This window comes from Xyrauchen texanus, chromosome 29 (assembly GCF_025860055.1).
Source record: "Xyrauchen texanus isolate HMW12.3.18 chromosome 29, RBS_HiC_50CHRs, whole genome shotgun sequence".
NCBI classification, from domain to species: Eukaryota; Metazoa; Chordata; class Actinopteri; order Cypriniformes; family Catostomidae; genus Xyrauchen; species Xyrauchen texanus.
In genome coordinates this window covers 23,746,242-23,770,185 of record NC_068304.1, presented here as the reverse complement: position 1 = coordinate 23,770,185, position 23,944 = coordinate 23,746,242, and positions in this window count along the sequence as shown.

Sequence of the window (23,944 nt, the reverse complement as noted above, 5' to 3'; positions counted from 1 at the left end):
ATAAAGCTTAGAAGAAGTGATCAGCAGAAGTTTAAAGGCTCAAAAGGAGAAAAAAGTTGGATCACCAAATCAGGTATATTCAGGTTTGAAATAGTATTAGGGGCTTTATCACATGCTTTTATTTTATTTATTTATATATTTATTACTGTAACTCATGATAGATAATATTTTTCCACTGAAATTATAAATGACTTAAAGCTTTTATAGTTCAAACTGTGTATTTTCTATTTTGCAGTAACTTTTATCGCTCTCATGTGTGTTGATTTGTGCTGCTTACAGGCTGGCTGGCTTGTCTGTTTCATCAAACCCAACACATGTTTGAACAGAATGTAGCGGCATGATTTTAAACCTACCATAAAAAATGTGTTACTATGTACTAAACTTACTAGGTGTTATTTCAGTAATATACATGCTTTTTTCCCAAATAGAATCATTTTTAGTTACCTATCGATGATTCAAAACAATGAATTATTGTTAACTCTTCACAATAAGGCTCTATCTGTAACATTCGGTATCATGAACAATGAGCAATATTTTTTCAGCCATTATTAATCTTGGTTATTTTTTACTTGTTAGCTTATGATAAACTTGCATTAACAAATTTTCATACACATAAATAACTTTTCAGAATGGATTTTTGTGTTGCCATATTAATGTAAAATACACCTTTTGTTTAAAGGAATAGTTCACCCAAAAAAGAAAATTTGCTGATAATTTACTCACCTCCAAGATGTATCTGAGTTTCTTTCTTCATCAAACAGAATTTTTAGTTTTGACAGTCCAAAATGTTTATTTAAGGTGCATCAAAATAATCCACACCACTCCAGTCGACAAATAAAGTTCTTCTGATCCCAAACGATTTATTATTTTTAGAAACAAAACAATACATATATACTTTTTAACTACAAATGTTTTCTTCCGTACATCTCTGTGATGCACACTCATGAGAGGGTTGACGTAAGCTCGTTGGTAAGGTCAAATATCACGTTGAGGACATGACTTTGAAAATTGTCAAAATGTGAAATTGTCTTTGCTGTAGATTTTTATAAGTTTATTGTTTGGTTGGTGTGTGTGTATCCTGGATGCTTCAAAAACCCCAAAGAAAATGCACACCGGGAAAAATATTAACTTTCCATCGATTGCCTATACATGATCATGAGCGATTTAAATTCTGGTTTATTACGCTGAACCTGGATATTAATACACCCCTACATTCTCTCAAATATTGGAGGGTGTGCAGTGAACATTTTACCCCTAAGGATTTCAGACCATCGAAAGAAACAAAGGGTCGATATCTGAATTCATCGGCTGTGCCCATGCTGTTTTTCCAGCGACCTCAGGTATGAGTGAAAACGTTATCATTGTCATGCCTCTCTCAGTGCTCCGCTCCTCATCACCCGATTTCTATTTCAGCACTCTTGCACTCAATTCACTCGCTCATCACTGCCTGCGTAAATAACTCATCTTCACGCCACTTCATTATCAAGTCTCACACAAAGGACTCTTAGTGTTAATTTACCTGTCTGTATTTGCTCTTGATCTTTGTCGATATCTGTTTAGTGCATACTCTGCTGTTTTGCTTGTTACCTCTTTTTCATTTTGTGAAGCTTCTCTTCTGTGTGATATCACCTGTACCATTGATCTCACTGTGTAAACCCTGTAAATCCTGTGAATCTCAGAAAACGATCTCGCACTTGGTTTGACTAACTACAACTTGTGTGGCTTGAATTCCCGACAGTCATATAGCCTATATATTTCTGCTAAAAAAAACACAAGTAAGATAACGCAATGGCATTGCTCCAGAATAAAGGATGGTTGTTTACTGCACTTTTGCTTGTATTATTTGGAAATTTTATTTTATATTGTTTTTGACTGTTTTGGTTTGTGAATGGCACTTGGTCTGTGGTCTGTGCAAGTTTCTCTTGTAAACAATGACGCGCTTCCTGCCTCCTCCTAGCGTGACCTCACCAACAAGCTTACGTCATCCATCTCATGAGTGTGTGTCACAGAGATGTACGGAAGCAAACATTTGTAGTTAAAAAATGTATAAATATTGTTTTGTTTCTAAAAATAATTAATCGTTTGGGTGCAGAAGAACTTTATTTGTCGACTGGAGTCGTGTGGATTATTTTGATGCACCCTAAATATGCATTTTGGACCATACATTTTTTTACATTGTACAATGTATAAAAGAGTACAGCAAATTTTCATTTTTTTGTGAACTAGTCCTTTAAAGAATTAGGTATTAGGCGCTGATGCTGGTGTGACATGTTTTAATATTAGCACTGAGCCACCAATGCACCAGTGTTAATCCCTAACACTCTGTATTTTCAAAACAAACCAGGAACATAGAAATGACTGATATTATTACAGGCTTAATCTTGTACTTTTCTTTCACCTCTATTTCTATAGCTTTCTATAGCTAGTTTGTGTCATTTCAATCTACAATTAAATTGAAAATCTTAATAAGATTGAAATCTTATTTATTTATTTTTTTTTAATTTTGTAAAATTAAAACGGTGCCAAAGTCACAGCATGCAGTGATGCATTTATTGCACTTTTTTGACCGCTTTTAACTTATTTACTGAAGAAGAAAATTGTAAATATTACAAAACTCTAGAATTACAAAACTCTAAATTTAGAAGAAATTGCATCCACTTTGACAATTTGAATGGATGGAAACAATGATGTACTTATAACATTAGGACAAAAACCTGTAAAGAAAAAGAACACTGTGAAATGTACAGTAACTGGCTGGCAGCAATTAGCTAGTTATTAGCTACATTACACAGTATGCTTACTGTAAATTGAATCACAGTACCTATAAAATACTGTAATTGTAATTACAGTAATAATCACAGTACTGTAATTGTCATCAGAGTATTATGATGCTGTGTTCCCTATCGAGAGGTCTCTCCTATTGCGTAAGTAGCTTACGCTATGGGAAAACTCCGTTTCTCGAGAAATATTGAAGTCTTTATGTAAAACGCATTGCAGCTGCACAGCAGACAGTGATGAGCGAGGCAGCTCGGTCATTGGCTGTGCTGCGGCAACTGCTCGAACCAGTGACGGGGTGACTTAGAACGCGCGACCAATGGGGGCGCGTCCCGCATTCGCGCGCTCAGAGCCTGCTGAAATTAGCATATGAGGGCTATATAATGAACGTCCCGTCATGCCAGTTCTTTTAGATTTAATCTCCTTCAGCGAAGACCTTCTCTTCGCTGGATCCTCCGGATTTTTGGAGTCTTTCGCCGCCGTGGACAAGCTTACAGCGGGACTGCTGAGAGGACGCCGGCATCTTCAGCCGCCTTCGAAGCCTTCTGCTATGCCATCCAGCGCGCATCGCATATCCTTTACTGAACAAGCGTTCGCCCCGCGACGCTTTTTAAGAGTAAAAGAGTTATTTTCCAGGCGTTGTTTCAAATGCCTTCAGCCTGCGCCTCGTGCAGAGGCCCTCTTTCCGACGGAGATCGGCACATCATCTGCACTCGCTGCCTGGGTCTGGACCACGCAGAAGCTGCACTCATTCAGGGCGGAGGCCCTGAATGCGACTCCTTGGTCCTCACCGAGCTGCGCACTCGCTTTGCCGTTTTCACCGCAAGCGAGCCGGCTGCCCCTGTGCTGCCACCTCTGTTCGAGCCGCGCAAGAAAAAGCGCCGCTCACAGAGGCTGCCAGAGCACCCCGACTCCGGTGATGTCACGCCGGCTCAGTCCCCGCGGGCATCACCGCTACCAGATGTCTCCCCGCCGCCGGTCCATTTCGCGAGAGCGGACCTGCACCCCTCCAACAAAGCGGTGGGTCTCGTCTCGTTCGGCACATCAGGGGACGATGACGGAAAGGATGACAGCCTCTCTCTTGACGCTGCATCCGACGACTGGCCGGGCTCGTTCGACCCCGCGCCATCGGCATCAGCGGACACGAGCGCGGGCACCAGCATGGACTCGGAGATCGTCCGTATCCTGTCTAAGGCCGTGGAAGACCTCGGGCTCGACTGGTCTTCTCCGGAAGAACCCGCCCGCAGCCGGCTGGATGAGTGGTTCCTGCAGGGGCGCCGGCAGGCCCCCTGACAGAGACCCTCTCCTTTCTTCCTGAGGTGCACGACGAGCTCACAAAGTCGTGGAAAGCCCCGCACTCGGCTCGCCTAAAGCCTTCTTTCTCTTCTTCGCTCTCCTGAGTGGACGGCGTGAGAGAAAGAGGCTACGAGGCAACTCCGCCCCTAGAGGAGACTGTGGCCAACCATCTATGCCCACCCTCCACCGCTGGATGGAAGGCCAGAGCTTCTCACCCATCGAAGCCGTGCAGAACCACATCAGCTCTCACCGATCGCGCATACGCCGCCGCCGGTCAAGCTGCGTCAGCGCTGCATTCGATGGCGGTTCTACAAGTGTTTCAGGCCAAACTTCTCCGCTCTATGGACGAGTCTGGACCTGAACCCGACGCTTTTAAGGACCTGCGCAGTGCTACGGACGTAGCTCTGCGAGCCACAAAGGCCACCGCCCAATCCATTGGCCGGGCCATGGCTAATTTGATCGTCCTTGAGCGCCATCTGTGGCTAACGCTAACGGATAAGGCACCCTTCCTTGACGCACCTGTCACTCCGAGCGGCCTGTTCGGACCTATGGTGAGAGATTTCACGGAGCGCTTCACTGAGGCGCGGAAGGATTCGTAAGCTATGCATCACTTCCTGCCTAAGCGCTCCAGCTCATCTCAAAAACTGCCCCAGCAGCAGCAGCGAGCCAGGGCAGAGCCGCCCGTCTCCCAGCCGAAGAGCAGACCTGAAAAGGACGCTCGACGCCGCTCGCGTTCCGCTGGCAGAAGAAAGCCGCAGGAGCAACGAGGCCCTCGACCCAGAATCACCCTGAACACAGAGCCTCATAAGTCTTCCTAGCAGCAGGAAGAAAGAGAGGGAGTACGCGTCTCGCAAATGCCGGACCGCTCCCTCGCAAACATTTAAAACATTACCCAGTCCCCTTACAGGCGGCTGGAAATGTCTATACAGCAGTCAATGGGCCAGTCATAAAACTCGCTCACCTGCAATCAAACGCCGTTTTCACGGCGACACACAGAAATCACCAAAAGAGTCATTTTCTGCCTGTGTCACTAAGGGTTCACATGTCCACACTAAAGTGCGCATTCCCACATATCAATACTGTCCAAACAGTGCCAAACACCTCCCCAGCTCAGGCTGGATGTCTCAAAAATGTAGTTTGTGTGCCTATTGTCATGTATGCACCACTACACACAAGCACTGTTCCCACAGTTATAAACACTTCCCCAGTAAAAACGGGAAGTGCTATAAGTGTAGCGCGTGTGCCTGCCGTATTGCATGCACCCCTACACACAGCTACCCACACAGTTTCAAACAGCTATGCCGCAAACATCACAGATGCAATGCGTGAGCTAAGAAACTCCCCGCTAAATGCGGAAAGCTTTATGAATGTGGCACGCGTGCCCATAATGATGAATGCACCCCCACTTCAAAACACTGTTCATACAGTTTCAAGCACCTCTCCGACTCATGCTGTGAGCATTTCGGAAATAGCGCATGTGCCTGTACTCTCACACGCACCTCTGCACTCGGCACTCAATACGGCTGCTCAGCGCGCACCTGCGCCTCTGAGAGCCGTAGATTCTGTGTTAGCACAAAGTGATTTGCCGGCGGGGCCCAGTCACTGCGACACGCCCCCAGCCGGCATTCAGCCCATATCTGTGCGAGCAGAAGCCTGGGAAAAAATCCCTGACATGCCGAAATGGGTTTTGAACATAATAAAACACGGATACTCACTTCAATTCACTCGCAAACCACTCCGCTTTTCAGCGGTGGTCGAGACGAAAGTGAGGAAAGATGTGTCACGTGTTCTACGCACCGAGGTGCTCAAACTGATAGAGAAGGGCGCTATAGAAACTGTTCCTCCCTCTTTGAGCGAGGCAGGTTTTTACAGCCGCTATTTTCTCGTCCCGAAAAAGGACGGTGGCCTTCGCCCCATCCTGGATCTCAGACATCTGAACAAAGCGTTAATGATTCGCTCGTTCAGAATGTTAACAACCAAACATATCCTCGCGCAAGTTCGCCCCGGGGATTGGTTTCTATCAATGGATTTGAAAGACGCTTACTTTCACATCCCGATAGCGCCTCACCACAGGCCCTTTCTGAGATTCGCTTTCGAGGGACAGTCATACCAGTACACAGTACTACTATTCGGCCTATCATTGGCCCCCCGTACATTCACGAAATGTATGGACGCGGCACTTTCCCCCCTGAGACAGCGGGGAGTGCGGATACTGAATTACCTCGACGATTGGCTAATCATAGCACAATCAGAGGTTCAGTTAATGACACACAGATCTTGGACTATCAGCCATTTACAATGCCTGGGTCTGAGAATAAATTTTGCAAAGAGTGTGCTATCCCCCAGCCAGAATATTTCTTTTCTGGGAATAGTGCTAGACTCAGTGCAGATGACAGCGCGCTTCTCATCAGAGTGCGCGCTCTCTATTCGACGCCTTGTAACATCGTTCAGAACGGGCGCGCACGCCCCGTCAAACGATTTCAGATAATGCTCGGTCTCATGGCCTCGGCATCAGCTGTACTCCAGCTAGGATTGTTGCACATGCGTCCTCTCCAGCGCTGGCTCAAGAGCTGTGTCCCCACTCACGCGTGGTGCTCGGGCCACTTTTTGATCAGAGCGAATCACGGCTGTATAAAAGCCCTAACGCCCTGGAAAGCCATAAACTGGTATCAAACCGGCGTGAGTCTGGGCGTGAATACGCAGAGGAAAATGATCACGACAGATGCCTCCAAAATAGGATGGGGGGGCCCTTTACGAGGGCAGGCCTTAACCGGTCACTAAAAAAAAAAAAAAAATATTTACATTTCTTGTTGCACTTAAATCTGTTTGGTGTACTATTCTGGTGATAGTGAAACTTTGTAATATGGCACTTTTTGTACCACTGTCTCCCTAAGATGATTCGCTGATGTTCTTCCTCTTTTGTAAGTCGCTTTGGATAAAAGCGTCTGCCAAATGAATAAATGTAAATGTAAATGGTCAAACCCGGAAAAGCGCCTACACATAAACTGTCTGGAAATGAAAGCGGTCGCCTTGGCTCTCAGAGCCCTGCTTCCGTACCTTCAAAACGAACATGTCCTGGTCCGAACGGACAACATGACGGTAGTTTCGTATATAAATCGCCAAGGTGGACTCAGGTCGAGCTCCCTGCACTCTATGGCCAGGGAGCTCATCCTATGGTCACAACACCACCTGCGCTCGCTAAGGGCAGCGCACGTGCCAGGCGTCCTGAACCAAGGAGCGGACATGCTATCCAGAGACAAAGTTCTCCCAGGAGAATGGTCTCTCCACCCTCTGACGGTTCAGTGGTTATGGCGAACCTTTGGCGAGGCAGAGGTCGACCTCTTCGCCTCCAAAGAAAACGCGCACTGCCCGCTCTTCTTCTCAAAAAGCACGGACGCGCTCGCCCAAGTTTGGCCGAGCCGCCCCTTGTATGCTTTTCCCCGATCGCGATGCTGCCTCAGGTCATCAGTCGGATCAGGGAGGTGAAATGTGCAGTGCTCCTGGTAGCCCCACTCTGGAAAAACCAGATGTGGTTTCCAGAGCTGGTACAGATGATGCAATCTGCCCCATGGCCGATTCCGCTGAGGCAAGACCTCCTCGGACAGGCCAGCGGGATGATTCTTCATCCCCGCCCCGATCTGTGGGCCCTCCATGCATGGCCCCTCAACGGGTTCCCGAGAACCTCCCCAGTGGAGTTCTGAAAACCATTACTGAGGCGCGAGCCCCCTCTAAGAGGCGCTTGTATGCCCAAAAGTGGAAAGTGTTCAGTGACTGGTGTGATACCAAGAGCTTGAACCCCAAAACATGCAAGATACCAAGTGTACTCGCCTTTTTGCAGGAGCTGCTGGAGGCGGGCCGCACACCCTCCACGCTCAAAGTCTATGTGGCTGCCATAGCGGTGTCACACAATCCTGATAAAGGACATTCATTAGGAAAAAAATGATCTGATCATTCGTTTCCTAAGAGGCGCTAGGAGGATGAACCCTCCTCGCCCACCTTCGGTGCCGATCTGGGACCTGGCCACGGTCCTGGACGCACTCAAAGGTGCCCCGTTCGAACCTCTCCGAACCGTGCACCTCAAGCAGCTCTCGCACAAAACCACGCTCTTGCTGGCACTCGCTTCAGTTAAAAGAGTGGGCGACCTGCACACGCTGTCATCAAGCGCTGCTTGCCTGGAATTTGGACCTAATGACTGCAGAGTTGTCCTTAGGCCAAAGCACGGGTATATTCCTAAGGTGTTCTCTACACCCTTCAGAGCACAGGTGTCTCGCTGTCTCAAACCAACGAATATTGCGCTGGATAGTGGATGCTATAGCGCTAGCTTATGGAGCCAAGGGCCTTCAATGCCCCTTAGGCGTCAGAGCTCACTCTACGAGGAGCATGGCCTCCTCGTGGGCATGGTCGAGTGGGATACCCATTGAAGATATTTGTTCGGTGGCAGGCTGGGCCTCGCCTTCGACATTTATCAGGTTTTATAACCTACAGGTACCCTCACTGCATTCCAACATTCTATCAGTCTGACTGTGGAATGAACTGGAGTATGTATACGCTGGGCATCATCTCCTCCCTTATAAGGTCCGTCTCTGACCGACTTAGAGGGTTTATTATGCGTACCAGTACACAAAAGCTCAGTACATGAGAAATGTGCTTGTGTTTGTACAAGGAGCGCCCCACCTTGAAGGCAAGGGCGCCCTGTCATACCCCACTATATAGCTCGCCGCTGGCCGGCTCGTGGAATATCACTTTGCTTTAAGGCTCAGGCACCTGCCTCTGGCTTTATAGAGCGAAGTCAGCACGCACGGTGTTTTACATGGTGTTCCCATAGCGTAAGCTACTTACGCAATAGGAGAGACCTCTCGATAGGGAACGACTCGGTTACTAACGTAACCTCGGTTCCCTGAGAGGAGGGAACGACTATTGCGTAAGCTGCCCTGTCTGTGCTTGGTCAGTTCGCTTCAGTCGATTGAACCTAAAAGAACTGGCATGACGGGACATTCATTATATAGCCCTCATATGCTAATTTCAGCAGGCTCTGAGCGCGCGAATGCGGGACGCGCCCCCATTGGTTGCGCGTTCTAAGTCACCCCGTCACTGGTTCGAGCAGTTGCCGCAGCACAGCCAATGACCGAGCTGCCTCGCTCATCACTGTCTGCTGTGCAGCTGCAATGCGTTTTACATAAAGACTTCAATATTTCTCGAGAAACAGAGTTTTCCCATAGCGTATGCTACTTACGCAATAGTCGTTCCCTCCTCTCAGGGGACCGAGGTTACGTTAGTAACCGAGTCGTTTTTTATCATAGCAAATATTATACTACTGTGACTGGCATTACTGCATTAACTACAAGGACACTTGGAAATCACACATGGGAACCTGAAGTTTGCATGGTTTATGTGCACTTTATCATACTTGATATATCTAGGGATTGTGTATGCAGAACATTGTTTGCACTTTATGCATACTAGTTCATTCCTGAATATAGCTGTTGTGGTTTTCTTTGCTGCAGCTACTCAGCCTGAAAGAAAAGAGCCAAATGATACAAAAAAGAACCTGTGAGCGTTAAAAATTGGAAAACCATCGTAATACAGTGTTTCCACGAGTCAGGAATCAGAAACCTGTATGCTTAAGTTAGGCTAGCAACAATCTATCCAACTTAGCTGCTGCAGTCTGCCCTGCGATGAAGCTCAGAAAAAACATGATCTATCAAAAATGTTGTGCTGTTTAAAAGTCTTATCCATTGTTGCATTTTGATTCACCTCTGCCCACTTCAGTACTTAGTAAGCCATGCCTCACGGTAGCTAGCAAGAGAAAAATGAGTGACAAGCTTCTCCAACCTGAGCTAGCTAGCACACCAACATACACATAAACACACAAACGATTCCCATTTAACTTTTATCCAATTATGTTACTCCTACACCAAACTGATGACATTATTAACTAAATGTCACCAGATAACAAAATCAATGTGCAAATAGTTTATTTTGGTAATGTTATGCACACTAGCTTACTAGCCAGCACTCCCACTACACTCTTAAAGTTAAACACACAGGTAACTTTACATGAGGAAACTGTGCTAAATTAACTTAGTTTTGCAAAATAATGAGCAAAGTTACCTTGCTGAAGTCAAAGGCTGAAGAAAGTGTGGAATCTTGTCAGAAAGCTCTTGCAATAAAATAGTGTGTAGAAAAGCAGGTGGCCATCAGCATTTCGTTATAATCCCATCATTTGTGTAACTGTTAATATTATGGTGGATATAAACATGTTGGGTCTCTCTGCGTGATAACAAAAACTAGAAAATATCTGTGTTGGAAATAATGCAAAATGGTACCATCATCAAAGACAGATTATTGTTTCCACAAAAAAAAAAAAAAATCCCTCTCAAAATTACTGTATTGTGATTCACAGGAAAAATATATTTACTGTAGAATTCACCCGCCAAAGATATTTGACCATGATGCTTTGCAGATCTACAGCAGCATGCTGTATACAGGTTCTACAGTAGGAATTTGTACATTATACAGTAATAATGCAGTGAAAACTACCGAAATGTTTCACAGTGTGTTTTACAGTGTAGCTTTTATATCAATATTGTGTAAATACTTGTTCAAGTATAATATTACTATGTATGCTATGTGCTATTAATAAAAATAATTTTCCGAATTAGTAAATTGTTGTTAAATCTAAGGTATTTTTGTAGACATCTTTTTTTAGAAAGGCTTTATTGTGACATACAATGATTAATGTCATTTGTATGTCTGTGGTTGGTTGCTGAATAAGATTCCCAAATTGCTTTGTAATTCTGGCAGCATATGTCCTCTGGTTACATTCTATTACAGGTGTCTAACTACCGCCATATTACAACTGTCACTGTTATTCTTATAGGAGTGGCATGCAGTTAACCCAAAATCAAAGCCTGTAATTTGTGGCTGATGGTGCGCTTTGAGATCAGGCCAATCTCACTGCTCCAGGCATCTATGAGTGAGACTTGATTAGGCCAAATTACATATGGGAGTAAGTGCTGTGGTTACAGCTTTGCTCTGGGTGAAAGTGAGTGAGCACACAGGCTTTGGGTGTGGTGTGTGCTGCTTCGTGATTTTCGCACATTCATATGAAAACCAAAAGACCGGTGTGCTATTTTGTATTTATTTAGATTGTTGATTTTTAATGTCCAATCAATTTGTTGCATTTACTTGTTTGATAGATCGCCATTCTTGCCATATGTGTACCCCTTAATATCACTGTGGTGAGAAGTACAACTTTTTTGAATTTTCTCAGTTCCCTGATCTATCTGCGTAACAAATGCTGTCAAAAGCCTGGGGATAAACTCAGCAGACTGTATCAGAGCTGTGGTGCTAAGTAGAGGGGTAGAAGGAGGTGGAGGGAATCTGGGCCTGACTGTGGCATGTGGCTTCCCCAACACTGCCACACAACATGCTCACTACAAACATGTGGTCAGAGGCAGGTTAGATGATTTCTCTCCTCTTAGCTGGTGGAAAAGCTGCTGATCCCTAGTTTGAAAATATATGTAGTTTTGTTTTTTCATGAGGAATAGAGAAATGCCCTCAAACAGCAAGGTTATTTTTTAAAAGCTGTTGGGGCTCACTGTTCAGAATGTGTCTCATCTTTTGATAGGAATGGATTGAGCAGCACACCAACGATGGCTCACATTTTGGAAAAATACAAATGTATAAAAAACCTCACATCAGGTGGTCCCATCATTTCAAGAATGGTGACCTGACACCTTTAAAACCTTGAAAGGCCTGAAGGATTCACATTCTATTCACTTGCTTATTTTACCTACACAACAAATCTCTTTCTCTCTCACTCATCAAGCACCCATGCTACATTTCATACATTCAGCTTTTCCTTTATCCCATCAAAGTATGATTTTGTAGAAAGCCATGCAATGTGTTATTAAAGGGATTTAAATACTATCAAAGGAATGTTCCAGGTTCAATACAAATTGTGGCATTTGTGGCATAATATTGATTATTTTTACTCACCCCTTGTTTATAAAAATAAATAAAGAAAGAAAAATGTTGGTTACAGTGAAGCAGTGAATGGGGCCAGTCCATAAACAATAAAATATGCACAGTTTCAAAAGTATAGCAGATAACACTTTACAATAAGATTTTATTCATTAACATTAGTAAACTACATTAGTTAACATGAACTAACAATGAGCAATACATTTTTTTCAGCACTTACTTTTCTTGTCAAATGTTAATTGACAAAATAACCAACAGATGTTTGTTTTATAAAATGTTGTGTATGTTAACATTAGTTGTATTATTATTAACTAACCATTTATTATTGCTTTTTTTATTCAAATAACATTAACCAATATTTAAAGGCTGTAAAAATATTTTGTTCATTGTCATTGCAACTGATGTATTTTCTAATGTTTACAAATACAACCTTATTGTCAAGTATTATCATATAGCCAAAAGATGTAAAAATCACATGTGTTAACATGTTTTTAGTGTGAAAAAAATCAGGGATTTACCAGGTTATAAAGGTTTTCCAGAGATATGCTAAGTTGTAATATTGAGTATTATTTTACATAGGCTTAGTAATCATGCAAATGCAAATAATGTATACGTTTTGTGGGTATAATTTTGAAATTCCGTATTTTCATGTTTCTGTATTGGCCCCATTCACTTTCATTATAAGTGCCTTTTTTATGAGAAAAGAGTCCAAATTATTTTTGTAGTAATCAACATAATGCCACAAATACTGTCGATTGATCTTAACATGTATTTGACCTGGAACATACTTTAAATGCAATTGAGATATTAGGATATTTTGTGTTTATACTACAAATAATTAATATTAATACAATACAAAGGGTATTAACGTTGATAAGGATTATACGCACTTCTTTCTTTGGAACGTTTTTAGATTTGAAATGATTTCCCAAAAGAATAATTACATTCTAAATAAGTCTGTGCCTTCAGACTGTATTATTTTCCACTTTATTGATAGATGCTAAAGCTCAGGGGATAAGCCCTGCTGCTAAAGAAGCCCCCTCTTGACACACACACACATGCACGCGCACGCACACACTCACAAACACACCTTTCACATCCCATCTCTTCTTGAGGAATTAGAGAAGAGACAAAAGGCTGAACATTCTTTAAGTCCCGTTGGGCAGGGAATAGGAACGTTTCACGTGTCAGAGGAGTGGTGTTTCCTATAGATTCATTAGCCTCTTCATCCCCCCCTCCCAAATCCTCCCTCCTTCCTTGCCTGGGCCCCTTTCATTTTCTGTCACTTTTCTCTCTCACCCTCTCTCTCCCCCAGTTTTTTTCTTTTTGTTTGCTGTCTACAAGAGGGTTTTTAGCACAAGCAGTGTTTGTAATTAGCTCATAGTGCTGTGCTGGAGCATGTTGAGGTAGCTGTTTATACGATGAGCAGGTCCTCTTTCTCACAGTCAGTGTGAATTTAAAACAAAGGTCTGCCTTTTTTTCTAGGACAGGATGATGAAAAAAAGAAAAAGAAAATAAAAAGAAAATGGGGCAACAATATGTTCAGAAGTGCCCCTGGAAAATATTACTGAGAGGTTATATTAATAGCAAGCATACTTTGCTACTGAACTGGAGTGTAGGCTGGCAGCCTATCAATAATAACCTATTAATGTAATTATTTTTCCACATACTTTGTCAAAAGTGATTAAATGACCAATTATAGCATCTGTTTTAACTGTGTATAAATTTAAATTCTTAAAATGTATCTTGAAATGTTTTATTTATTATTTACTCACCCACCTGTTGTAACTTGTATTATTTTCTTTCTTCCCTGGAACACAAAAGGAGATGATAGACAGAATGTAAGGAAACAAGATGCAATGGAAGTAAATGGTGACTGAGGCTAACATTTTGCCTAACTTCTCCAAGTCATATGGGATTGGAACCTCATGAGGTTAAGTGATGACTGAATTTTCATTTTCACTTTAACCTTGAAGAAATTCTGCAATATATTTGCAAGTTTCGCAAAGAGTAGGACTGTCACATTGGATTAATATTTCAATTATATTTTCCACTCATTAATACTGTATACAGTATTTCTCTTCCTGAATGTATGGTCTGTTTTTTGCAGACACATTCAACAAATTTCCATCGTCTCTCTCTGGGTTAGAGGACACTCTCCCTGGGAAAGCTGTGGGTGTTATTCTCAAACCCTGTTTTAAAATCCATCAACTGTTTTTCATCCTCTTTTTTTTTGTCTTCTTCCCTTTTCACAAGCATTGCATTTACTACGGCACAGCCGGAGAAATCCATTATAGTGTCATGGTTCTTTTTCTATTGCGGCCCAGCAGCATGGCACTACAGCTTGTTTTAATTTTAGCCGGGGAAAGCCAGGACCACTACTCCATTCCCCTGCTTCTCCAGATGTGCCTTGATCAAGGGAAGTTGACTAAGCGCTTTGTGTCCTTTAAGACACTAATGTGATTGTCAAATATTTTCAACTGATTCTCATCACTATTGGTCTTTGTGTGGGGTCCCCTACTCAATGGTCTCTATCAGGCATGCAAGCAGGGAGATTTTTCTCTTTGCTAAGTCTGGTTCCTAGCCAACCTGTGTAAAATGTGTGTGTGTGTGTGGGGGTGGGGTGTTTGGGTGGTTTACAAGGAAACAATTTTTTAGGTTACAAATTGGTAATAACAAGGGTATTCTGCTATAAATGTGCTTCATGAGGACATTTCTAGTGTCCTCATAATTCAAATTTCTTGAAAAACATACTAAACGATGTTTTTTTGAAAATGTAAAAATGATGAATATCCTTGAGATATACGGATAGCCACACCAACGTGTGCTTGTGTGTGCGTGTGTGTGTGTGAGCGTGTATTTATCACTTTGTGGGGACCAAATGTCCCCATAAGGATAGTAAAACCCGAAATTTTTGACCTTGTGGGGACATTTTGTCGGTCCCCATGAGGAAAACAGCTTATAAATCATACTAAATTTTTCATAGAAAGTTTTCTGTGAGGTTTAGGTTTAGGGGTAGGGTTAGGTTTAGGGGATAGAATATAAAGTTTGTACAGTATAAAACCATTATGTCTATGGAAAGTCCCCATAAAACATGGAAACACTACATGAGTGTGCGTGTGTGTGTTTGTGTTTGTGCATGGGTGGGTGTGTGAGTGGGTGGGTGGGTAGATGTGTAAACATTGATATGCAAGGGAGTAAGTTCTAAATATTTTTTAAATATGTTTCAATAATTTATTATTATTATAATTTTAAAGTTGTTTGTGTGTTTTGTTATTATACTATATATTCAATTAAAAAATCACATATGTTAGTACTGAACTCAGGAATAAGTAGTAATAGTGGCCGAAACAAGTTTGATTCTCTAATTTTTTCTAATAATGATATAATTTGTATTCAATACATACTGTAGGTTCAGGTCATATTGTTGGAGATAAGCTTGTGTCAAGTTAAACCTGACTAATTATGCAGCCATGTTTATTTACGTTGCAATGCAGTGTGGGTGTCAAGTATCTGTTAGAACAAAGATGATTATCAAAAACAAGAGCCTTTACTGGTCACCCCGGAAGGCCTGAAAAGCAAAGTGGTGTTCTGAGAGTGGAGAGTTGAGTAGACAATTTTGTTATCTAAAATTATTTTTCAGAGATTTAAAAAAAAGAAAAACAGTATGGCATTTGCAGTTATTACTATGTCTGATTACTATTGGAGGCTGATTATATAAATCGCTTAGATTTTAAATTCTAAAATTTCTGATAAGTATAAGTTCACTCTATAATTATAGTGGTGGTGTAGTGGGCTAAAGCACATAACTGTTAATCAGAAGGACTCTGGTTCTATGCCCACAGCCACCACCATTGTGTCCTTGAGCAAGGCACTTAACTCCAGGTTGCTCCGGGGGGATTGTCCCTGTAATAAGTGCACTGTAAGTCGATTTGGATAAAAGCGTCTGCCAAATGCGTAAATGTAAATTAGCCAGAACATACACCGGAGTTTGTCAGCATGCACATCAATATGTGGTTATGTACCTTACATTTTTATTGTTCTACTTTTGTGATTATTTAAGCATCTGAAACATAAAATAAATGATTTGCATTGGGGTACATATGTTTCAGTCAGTCCCCATCCCTTAGTAAGGCAGCACTTTGACTTTATTTTTATTTTTAAATGGAATCTAAATGGTTCAAAACATACAGTATAGGTGTGACATAATGTTAGGCACCTCTCTAAAATGTTGATATCATTGCAAACAAATGTATCCAAAGTTTAATTTGGCATTAAGCCAGTTGCAATTTAAATTCATTGCTAACAGGTACTACATGATATTTCAACTAAATGAATGTGCTGGGGTCTATATTAGATAATTCAACTGTTAAAATGTGTATTATTTAAGATATAAAGTTGTTTAAATCTTTGTTTTTAAGTTCTCTTTAGGGTTTGCACTGTTACTTAATCATGGCGTACAATTGGCTATAACTTTACACAGAAATGGCTGGTGACTGTTTTATCACATTAAAATCATGTTACATGCATATTGTTTACTGTATGTCTTGTGGCTATTCTTTTCAAACAGTGAGTACTTTACCATTTACGGACTGCCGCATTAAATTGTATTGTTCTGAAAGTACCTCACTGTTACCCAGATTTTTTATTTATGTATTATTTTAAGAAAAGGAGGCACAGGTCAAAATGAATTTTCATTGTAATCAACCTTAGGCCACAAAGGCTGTTGATTAAGCTTAACTTTTATCTAACCCGGAATATTCCTTTAAGTTTCCACTGTCTAAAAGAATCCAGATATAAAACTTTTATATAATATGATGCTAAAAAGCCGTTATGTGCTCTCTAATAAAACTCCATTGAACCTCTCTTTATAATACCATACAACTGATATACTGTTGCTTCAGAATGTCACATTTAGCAAATACTTTGGAGTTATCTGTATTTATGCATGGCACCTTAAATGTGATCTTCATCTGAGTTATAGTGTTATCCTTGTAAATGACACACAAAGCATTTTACAGTGCAATATCATTATAATATGGCTAAAATAATCAAGGTCACTGTATGTAAACCTCCAGCAGTGTCACAAAATTTGTCAGAACTTGAATGTGCACCATGAAATAGACTTTGGATCTGACTAGACTCAGTGTATCAGGAGTGACTCATACATCATAAAGAAGTTCAGTATAATGAAGATAAGAAAGGGAAAGATGTGGCCACCAACAAAGGTAGCTATTACAGGGTTACTAGGAGACTTATGGCTCGCTCTGTCTATATAATTTACTATTTGGGAATTCTACTTGCACAAAGGAATAACACATTGCATGGATTTCTTAAAAATCATACTTTGATGGGATAAAGGAAAAGCTGAATGTATGAAATGTAGCATGGGTGCTTGATGAGTGAGAGAGAAAGAGATTTGTTGTGTAGGTAAAATAAGCAAGTGAATAGAATGTGAATCCTTCAGGCCTTTCAAGGTTTTAAAGGTGTCAGGTCACCATTCTTGAAATGATGGGACCACCTGATGTGAGGTTTTTTATACATTTGTATTTTTCCAAAATGTGAGCCATCATTGGAGTGCTGCTCAATCCATTCCTATCAAAAGATGAGACACATTCTGAACAGTGAGCCCCAACAGCTTTTAAAAAATAACCTTGCTGTTTGAGGGCATTTCTCTATTCCTCAAATAAAAGCTATTGTACAGTCCCTGAATCTCCCCATTTTGTCCATGCATTTTGAAGGATGCCGGGGATTGCTCTCATAATTACATGCATTTCCTTGTCAATGATTGGTGCATAACACATTCAGAAATAAAGAACATAGATTAATACATGTTGCTGGATTATATGTCCATTTAAAATAATATTGCCATCCTCTCTCCAGATCATTTACTCATTTTTTTGGATGAAAACACATTTTGAAAGTCAAACCTTAATTCAAAATATGCTGAATGTATTACACCAAAGGTTAATTTATCTATATCTTATCTCACCCAATTTTCTTTCCGGAAATGAACATTGCAAACAATGCATTCTCCTATGATCTTCACCTTATCGAGTTTCCAGGCATCTCTGTACACACTGTAGAGTCAAGATAGGCTAAGGTTCATGTCACATAGTTCTGACAATAGTGGAGTAACACTAACATGTATAACTGCGCATAATGGAAAAGCACATTTTTAAATGAAATAAGACACACCATATCTGTTATAATGTACAATAAAAAAAAATGTAAGCATTGTAAAATTTACAAGAGTAAAAGAGTGTTGCGATTAGACCTATAGATATTGGTCATCCAGTGGCAAGCTAGGTTAATAGGGATTTGCGCTGTGCATGGCGGAAGCGTGCTAGCTCTGTCACCCTGCCATTAGAACAGACGGATAAAGTGATCAGTGCCTGTGTCACAGAGAGGGGGAGGAATGAGCATGGATGAATGGATAAACACAATTCTTTGAGCCAAGCTTGTGCTTATTGAGTGCAAGGCCCCAGCACGTGTGTCATCGAGACACTGGGATTACAGATGCTGCGTTCTGAGCTTTGCATTGGTGCAAACTGGATAATCCATACGTGGACAGTTTGTTAACCGCAAGAGCCACTTTCTGGGTTCATCAGTGTTGGGAACAGATTAGCACTGGGTAGTGGATCTCATATGCCCTGGTCAGAGGCCATCCCTGAAGGGCTTAAGGGATTACGGCCCAATGAATTTTCTCTCTTGCATTCATTCCAACCCTTGCTGATATTTAGTGAAACTAAGACTTGAATGGATGAAATATCCGAATATCGTCCCACAAGGTCTTCCGAGTGCAGTAAAGAATAGTTTTGTAATTAAGGTAGTGTTTCGTGTCTGTTGCTGTAAAGATTGCTTTTGAGGCACATACAGTATCTACAAATACACTAGACAGCCTAGTATTCACTTCATAAATTACAGATCTGAGAAAGCCTCAACGGTATTAAGTTTTTCAGGCCAGCAGTGTGGACACATCTAGCTTGGAGATCTTCTACCACTACAGCCATAAGAGTGCCTGGGATTGAGACTGATCTCCAGTCAGTGCATTTGTCCAGTTGTACTTGGTCCACTTTGATTAGCTCCAGTAGCTTTCTTACCACAGTCATGTAGGTTTGGGAGAAGTGAGCAAGGGTTTGGGGTCGGAGGCTAAGTCCCTGTTTAAAGACACCACAGGCTTGCTGCATCAACAGACAGGCCATTTGAGCACAGGGCCTTGGATGAGATGTAATTTCACATCTGCTTTATGGGCAGTTATAATCCCTTGGCTCTTGTCAGTGAAGCCCTCTGTAAAGATATCATCAGTAATATAAGGAGGACTCTGGCAATGCTCAGTGCTTTAAAAGGCACTTTGCTTTTGCTGGCTTTCTTGAATGGCTTAAGAAAAGGGAGAGCATAGGTCATAAGTAAACGGTTAGCAACCACTATATCGGATTGCACACATTAAGTGGCTTAAAAGAGAGCTAAAACTTTCAATTACAAATATGTGACTTCCGTTTTAAGCGCTCAAAATATTTTTCTTTTTATTATTTACTGAAATGCAAAGAATCGGTTTGCCTTGGAGCCTGCCTTAAGTTTATATGATTAGAAAAATGCATCTTTTAGACATATGACATGCTTTATTACTCATTACCCTTTGAAACACTTGACAGGAGTCCTTCATGAACTTCCTAAACGAGGAGCTTTGCATGATGTAAATGTCATTTGAGAATATACAGCCATACTTTGAAAGAAATCATTTAAAATACTACCAAATCTATTCCTAAGGCAATAGTTGTTGAAAATCCTTGGATATGTAAAGCTTGTGCACCCTCTAATAGTTTTCGAAATGTTTACGATTTGAATTATTTTGGAAAAAGTCCCTGCAACTGTAGTCTAAATGCAGACCATGCTTTTGTATGAGACTGCTCTTTCATTTTTCTCTCAATACGGCTCAGCAGAACTTTGGCATGTGTATAATGTCCTCTGTATTTTTCTCTTTAGCAAAGTATGTACTAAACAGCATGGGTTCTGGTCTGGTGAGTGGCGTGGGAGCTCTAATATGAAACATTAACTTGGCTAAGCCGCAGCATCACAACACATGTTATTATTTGTTGCCAAACGGCTCTATAATTGAGAACAACAGTAAATCTGAGGTAAAGTAATTGCTGGATTAGTTGGAAACATGTGTTCACATCCCATGGTGAAGTTTGCATGAGTTAGTTTTGTCATTGCTGCTGATGCTATTTGTGGTCAACATAATTCAATTATTTTGACAACTGCTGGAAGACAAAGTCTCTGAGCATTACAATGATTGTTCATTATTCCAAAGGAATGATCTGAATGAGCCAACAAACCTACTGTCATCATTTATTTGTAATATTTATCAGTGTTTATTTCTCATTGAAAATGAGAAGTCCTGCCTATTGGGGTAGCGGTTGTTTAGAATTCTGAAAGACAAGGATATGCACATGATCTCTGTGGTTTAGCTCTTGCGTTTGTTTTCCTGGACCCAGGCCTCTTCCTGAGAGCCCTGACCAAGATAGATAAAATGGGGAACTGTCATAAGATTATTTTACAATGAGTAAATATGAGTTGTATTTGCACAGGTGACTTCATTTTCTGGCTTTCAGACATCTCCCTGGAATTTTCCTCCATCCCGTTTCAGTTCATCTCATCTCACAAATCAGAGCCATGCATCCCTTTTCCTGCCTCTCTCACGTTACATTTCCGCTGATTTTGGCCACTATCTCTTTCTCGCTTGTTTGCCTAAATGGCTGACACTCCCCCTCCCTTCTCGCTCTTGCAATGTTTCATTATTAGTTCTTCATAATCTCTTCTCCTTGGCCCTGTTCTTGATCTTGTCCTCCTCAGTTTCCCTCTATTTTCTACTCACTCGTTTCATGGCTTTCTTCCCAGCAACTTTGCTTTGAGTTTATTTTCCTCCTCCATATTCTCCAAGAGAAGCAATCCCTCTCTCCCCTCGGCCTTACCAGCCATTCTGCTTAGGAAACACAGCTGTTTCCCTCTGTTCTCTGTCTTTTTCTCTCTCCCGCTCACTCTCTGGCTGGCTTTCAAATGGGAGGATTGCACTTAGAGCAATAAAAAATCTTTTGAGCTGGATGACTTTTTGTGTGAGTTGCATACCCAGATGTGTCTTCTCAGCCATGATACATTTCTCATGTAAAACATTCTCATTAGTTACTCAACACTCCTCATTCTGGGCTGACAAGGGTTTCCTGATGACAGTTTCCTCATCCTTCCACCCACCAGCCAACCTCCCACCACGAGTACTCTCTTTCTATCTAACTTTCTATCACCAGCACTCCTCTACACCCCGACTATAGCAGCCCAGCTCCCAGCATCACCCAAGAAGTTTGCTTTGGTCCTCCATATACAGTCAGCCATGTCAATTTAGTTGGGAGCCTTGACGATAGAATTAGACTGTAATCCCCTTTAAGCTTAACTATGCCCTTGACATAATGGAAAGAGGTCTGCAAAGCCAATGTCATAATTTTATGTTGCTTAACTGTTTTACTGACACTTTGGGGACCAATGATATGATTTTCACACAGTGAGGTAAAGCTTGGTCAGAGCCTTTACTTTTCCATGCTCCATGATGCGAAGAAATTGCTCTTGCATCTAAAATATCTTAATCTATGGGAATTTCAGAACATACTGATAGATTACGTTGCATATTTTAGTTGATGCAGTTGCCATTCTTTTTTATAGCAAATTGTAACTCATTATTTTTCAATGTCAGTATGTGCATGTTAAATACTACATGTTAAATACTGTATGCTAAATACAACACAATAACAATGCATGATAAAGCCCGATGTTCTTTTTTCTGTTAACACTGTGTAGGTTTTTTTTTTTTTTGCTGCTATAGGCCGTATTCACAGTAGTGCCATCCAATTTTTGACAGGAATGACAACGAGGCTGTGAGGGATAGACTTGCCTCTTCCACTGGCGGTTCCAGCTTGTATGGTGCCCTGAACGAATTAATTAATATTTTACACCATATTTTGTGTACTTTTTAACTTCTGATCATATATAATGTACATGTGTGTGTGCGCGTGATTACGTTCATGTGTTTATTTGTTTATTTATGCTATTGTATCAAAATAAATACTTTTTTTTAAATGATTCGAACTGTATGGACTAAGTTTGATAATGAGTGTTTCTTAATTTTACAGATTCTTCGCTCTAATGAAGTTAGGGCATCAACCAGACATTGTCTAAGGCTTTCTGATGAGACCACTCACACCCCAAAATGGTAGCCTGTCCTTCTATATGACACTGAATTGAACGTCTAGGACACAGGTATGATACATCACAGACAGCCTGCCAAACATAAACTGTGATTCACATGATGTGAATCTTATCCACTTCTGATGGTGTACTGGACTATGCATATAGGTCTCCTTACCACACCACCATTGCAAGCTCCACTTCAGGAATGCAAATGCCTATGGCTCTGACAGCCTGTGATTTATCTCATCATCTATCCTTGCACACATCTGCCTTTGCCCTTGTGTCTGCCTGTTGCTCATTCCACCCTCCTTCCTTTCCTCCCTCCATCCTTCTTAGCTCACTCCCTCTCCCAGGAGGCCAGGGACTCCCCTGCCTGCCCTCGGAGTTCGCCCAGGGCAATGTTACAGCCGCAGCTGATCCCATCACCCACCGCTCCTCACCCGCTGTCCTGCCAGGGTCATGCAGTACAGGGGCAAGATGAGAGGTCTCTTCTCCCAGAGGAGAGCTGCTATGAACTGCCATAGTGCTGGTGTGAGTCTGGGAGCTGCTACCACTGCAGCCGCTAAGTGCTTTACAGTACAGCATGAAAACACAAGTGACCTAATAACCACACTCACTCTCTGTCAACAAGGATTACACTCTACCCAGAGTAAGAGGATGCTGCTGACAGGAAGGCAGCACTGTGTGTGTGTGGGGGGGTTGGGTGGTTTACAAGGACATATTTTTAGGTTACAAGCTGGTAATTACAAGGATATTATGCTATACATGTGGATTATGAGGACATTTCTAGTGTCAAACCATAATTAAATCGCTTAAAAAACATCCTAAACAATGTTTTTTTTTTTTTTTTATGTCAAAATGAGTGTTAGGTTTAGGGTTAGGGTTAGGGGATAGAATCTATAGTTCGTACAGTATAAAAAATGTTATGTCTATGGAGAGTCCTCATCAGAATAGCCACACCAACATGCGTGTGTGTGTGTGTATGTGCGTGTGTGTGTGTCTTTGGAAAAAAGAACAAAATCCCAACCTAAAAGCTTTAAACTACTGCTTACAATTCCACTGTGACGATGCAGCTCCTCTCTTATACAGGCAGTACAAGCAAGAACGACAGCGGGCTCTCCAGTGTTTGAGTCATCTCCGTGCCCTCTGGCCTCACACACATTCACACACAAACATACACTCACATACGCTTCACTAAAACTGAGCCCCCAACAACTCACACACCACTGCTGCCAACCCCATCCTGATTTCTTATTTACTAGTCCACACTTGTACAGTAAGTGAGCTGCTGAGAAATGGGCGCCTGGTGTGAGGTCAGGTGTGATACATAACACTGTGTCTGGGTGAAGAGTTGACATTCGTAAAGGCAGTTGCTGTGCTGCCATTGTAATTGAGTCTCCTTGTCTTTTCTAGGACACCAGCAAATATAACTATGTCAGGACGCCTCACAGCTATATATTACCCAGCTCAGTAAGAGAGACAAAGGGCGAGTCATCATTTGGGTAACAGCAAAGTGGGGTTTTGGAGGTGGTGGTCAAATGGGTCTATGAGTATTTTTGGTCACTGTGGCATTATGGTTTTAGAGTGTGCACTTGTATAGCCATCAATTGCAAAACTGTAAAGGAATAATTTACCAATAAATTAAAAT